The sequence below is a fragment of the Engraulis encrasicolus genome, chromosome 17 (genome assembly GCF_034702125.1).
Source record: "Engraulis encrasicolus isolate BLACKSEA-1 chromosome 17, IST_EnEncr_1.0, whole genome shotgun sequence".
NCBI classification, from domain to species: Eukaryota; Metazoa; Chordata; class Actinopteri; order Clupeiformes; family Engraulidae; genus Engraulis; species Engraulis encrasicolus.
The window spans coordinates 43,081,348-43,085,873 of NC_085873.1; the positions used below are offsets into that span (position 1 = coordinate 43,081,348).

Here is a 4,526-nt window from a genome sequence, read left to right on the forward strand (position 1 = left end):
TGTCATTGCAGATGCGATGTCCCAACAAGAATCTGTCAGTAGGCTACCACATGTAAGTACACACACTCCCAGTATAAGAAAGCAAATTAACGTCAATCAATACATTGTGCAGCTTTAGTCTGTTAATGTGACTATTGCCAGTCAAGTAGGCCTACCCAGATTGTGCTAATGCTATGACATGTACCACTCTGTTGCGGATAAGCACATTTCTCCTTGGGAACTCAAGAGCCTAGGAGGTACTGTAAATTGCTGTGTGAATGTGGTCTTTAGTAATTTTTCAAATACTACCTCTACCTTTACCTTTACCTTTGCTTCCTGACCCTATACCTGAGATCCAATTCCTCTGTACAGCTATTATTGTTATAATTAATAAAATACAAGTGAATAGCCATATCCATGGCTGTAGCATACAGGTCGAGTGCCATTCAATGAAATATACCTCATACAGTATCTATTTACTGGATATTCATACCATGCTGACATGTTTTTTAACCCCAAAACCTGCCACTAATATACAAGTTATTAAAGTTGTTTGTATACAAAATGGATGTTGTTCTCATTACCCTCCATGTGCCTTTTTTTGTACCTGTCTGAACAGTACACCTCAGCAGGCACACCAGAGAAGGACCACTCCTGGATAAGGATTTGAGCCACTGCCACGACTGCCATCTCTACACTATATTACACACGTGAGTCATTATCACAAGCCTGGTTCTAGCAATCCATAGCCTTGCGCTGTGTGGCTCTTATGAGGCGAAGATAAACAAAATGTAACCAAGTGATTTGTATGATGTCCCAAGCATAACAAACCTAACACATCAGCAAGTGAGACTGAAATTAGGCCTACACTTAGATGTTAGTTTTTAAAAAGTTTTTTACATTATGCTTCCTGATTCTATACCTAAGACCTATTTCCGGGGGAAAACGATCACCCTCATATGTTTGTGTATAGTAATAAAATATAACTGGTACTATATCCACGGCTGTGTGTTTCAGGCCAGCAGATGTGGGAGGTGGTGATCAACGTGACCCGTCAGCAGGTGGAGGACTTCCACGGCCCCGCGGACTACTGATTACTGTGTGTGGCCTGTAGTCACCCGAGGACCTCCAAGAGCTGGCAAGGACACCATCCGCGTCGCCCGTAAGTTTCATCTGTCTTTCACGGCTTTTGGTCCATAACATCATATTACAATTAGCTACAACAGGCAGAACTAAGCCTCTTATTCAGAGGCCACTGGGCCTTTGTTCTGACACCTGACTATCTGAACTGTCTAAAATAATTTGTCAACCCTTTCTCTTGCTCTTTTCAGAACATGGACAAACCAAATCTGACAGGGTGCCCATCATCAGCTGCTGTGACGGGCCTTCCATGGTGTTGCTGTGGTTATTGCAAGGACAAACAAAAAACGTTTTGTTTGGTTTATACAAACCAAAACAATATGTAAATAAACTACACAATTTGTACTGCTAAATCCTGAAATTGTAAGTAGTTATTAAGTAATGCCCGTGTGCGTTTGTATTAAGCACTATATAAAAATACATTACACATACGTAAAACCTGTTCTGGCCTTTTCTGTTCAGCATTATGAGAAGTCAAATGGTAAAAGCATGTTAATATACAGGTCTCAAGCACAAGAAACATTGGGATGATAATAGTAAGTGTTTATTTAAAAAAGAAACAAGTTAAACGTCAACACGACTCATGGCGTACATGTATATGGGGGTTCTTCTTGTGTTGTTGGTCACCACATTGCTTCAGGGATTGAAAGCAGTACTATGTATTGGTTGAGACATGAGGTACGTTTAATGAAATGTAAATGACTTATTAAATGGAGGATAAAGGGCTGGAGCTGGAGCTCGCTGGCAGGTTCCATCTTCATGATCGCCACACACCCATCTGAATGAACAAATATGAAGAAAATAAACCAGGAAGTTTTAATCAGGAAGCTTTGGTACCATGGTGTATGAAAATAGCTGGATAGCTGTTTTGTCTGTGGGATGTTCAAGCATATACAAACACACCACATCATTTAAAAAATGTCATACATGCTTTAACAACCGTTGCACATAAAGGTAATTCACTCCAATGTCACTTCATGTTCTACTTCAGTAATTCTAGTGACAAATATCTTTGTAATAGCTGTACATTGGCATTTTCTGACACCGATTTAGCAGTAGTGTGTGTTGACCTTTCATATCTGTTTAGCTACTATACACCACCGTCAGGATACTGTGTGTGGTGGGCTAGAAATTAAATACAGGGCACATCAAGATTTCTGGTGGCACTTCAAATTGGCCTACTCATACAAAGCCTACACATCTGATGATGAATTACTGGAGTCTATGCTGTGGATAGCTGGTAAATGCATTAAGTACGTGGGGGTCAATTAATCTGATCTTGAACATATTTTGAAGAACATGCCCACAGACATGGCAGCACAAGAACGTAGGCTATTGCTTTCAATCAAAACACAAAGTAGACGTTATGTCCTGCTTTGAGTGATCACCAGCCTACTTGTTTTGAGAGGCTCACAACTCTAGTCGCAGATTGCATGTTGTAAGACTGTCCAACTTGTATGCAATAGTTATTTTTTCCTGTCATAAGTTAACGTATCAATTACAACGTGATGAAGTGGGTGACATGAGGATGGGACTCGCTAGCTAAGCTAATATTACTCAAGTGCTATTGTAAACTACCCTTCAAGATTTCATTACCGTTATGTATTGATATTCGCCACACTTTTTTAATGGGTTATGTCTCAGTGAAAATCAAGGTTTCTTTATTGACACTTACCAGTCGCACAGCCGAAAAGTGGGTTGGTTCAGTAGCACCCTCGCAGCGTGATATTAATTTTCCACCCTTGTTATTGCCATCGTGGGAGGGGCGGGACATGACTTGAACTGAGGATTCTCTGATTGGGTGTTTTGGTGTCCAATCAGTACCTGCGTTGGCGTTGCTAAGGTGGAATGTTCCCAAATCTGGCTTCAAAGCGTTGAATGGCAAATAGCGTTGATTTGGCGTCCATTCTATTTACTGTCAATGATTGCAACAGATTGAAGATGTGGGCAAACAACATTCAAACTGCTCACCTTTGTTGAACGACGAATGTTTTGCTAAGTACTTCAGAAAGTTACATATAATCTCTCTGACAGCATATAAACTAGGGGAATTCACTAGTCTGATAAACCAGCCTAAATGTGAGATTGGATGTGTAATTTAGTCTGGCCCCGATGAGTAGTACATCCCAAGATTGTTGATGAGAACAACCCATTGTCTTTCAAACCGTGCCTGTGTCTATAGGCCAACGCTCTGACCAATCAGTGCCATCTTTCTCGTTGATGTGCTTTCCCGGCGTTGCGAGCTTCGTCGTCACTCCCTCAAACCCCTGCCCACTTTGATTCAAAACAAATCTCTGCGTTGTGATTGGTTTGACAGATTGAGGGCAATGTGTTCAAAATGTTCGACCAGCCGAGGTCAGACCACTCGCCAGCAAAAAATGTTGCACGTCCAGCGGGTGACGCTGGTTTACTAGGCTAGGAATTCACGGTAACACTTTACTTTACGGATCGCTAATAAGGTGTTAATTTCATAGTAATTTCTCAGTAATTTCAGTCTAATTTTATGGTAATAACTGCTTGTTATTAGTAATAACAGCAAAATAACCATATGGTTTCCAGTGCAATTACACTATAATTTCTCATTAATAACAGCAAAAATAACCATACAGTTTCCAGTGCAATTATGCTGTAGTTTCTAGTTAGCCTAATAGTAGGCTAATGGAAACAGCTACTGTGTCATCATAGTAGTTAGGTGGTAGGTATGGTAGGTAGACTGAAATTACTGAGAAATTACTATTAAATTAACACCTTATTAGCGATCCGTAAAGTAAAGTGTTACCGAATTCACTACTATTACTGTGTTGTATAGAGTAGGTGTATGGACACTCTGTGTCCAACACTGAAGTAGCTCAAGTTGGATGCTTCAATTGTGTTTTCAACAAACTTAGTAATCCTCCATGGAGCAATTGACTGTACTTAACAATATTAATTCTGCATTCCCAGAAGGTGGCTTGTTGATTAAAAATGGCCTAGGATTACGTAGCTAAATTACCACAGCATCAAAGCAGAGGTGATTGGGCCTTTTTAAAGTTTCTCTCTTAATTCATTTATTTTGAGCTCAAAAGGTTAGAGAAATAAGTTCCAGTCCATTAGCATCTCCAGCAAAGTGCTGGTAATGGTATATGACAATCTTATTGTTTCTGCTTGGCAATCTGTAACTACAGGCGCTCTTTCTGAATTAGAAGCATAAACATTACACTACTGCTTCCCAAACATTTTCAGTGATGACCACTTTTGGACTAATGAACATTTTTGTGAAATGTAAAGCTGCAGAAATGTTGTTTATTGAATTAGTAGTATCAAATTAGCACCTATCAACTGTCATTTCAGTTGACAGGTGGTCTCTGAACATTTTTAGGGAGACAAAGTGGTCCTCCATCTAGAACAGTTTGAGAAACACTGGGTTA

At 39.9% G+C, this 4,526-nt stretch overlaps 1 long non-coding RNA gene across 3 annotated transcripts in view; it reads left to right on the forward strand.

Moving 5' to 3' along the window:
- The window catches only part of LOC134467501 (uncharacterized), a 5,192-nt gene extending 3,528 nt beyond the window's left edge, over positions 1-1,664 (forward strand). The window contains exons 2-5 of one of the 3 annotated variants that reach the window (XR_010038581.1): positions 12-52; positions 599-689; positions 997-1,141; positions 1,311-1,664. This is a non-coding gene — a long non-coding RNA (uncharacterized LOC134467501). The other 2 variants (XR_010038580.1, XR_010038582.1) reach the window with 2 other exon arrangements.
- The last annotated feature ends 2,862 nt before the right edge of the window (positions 1,665-4,526 follow it).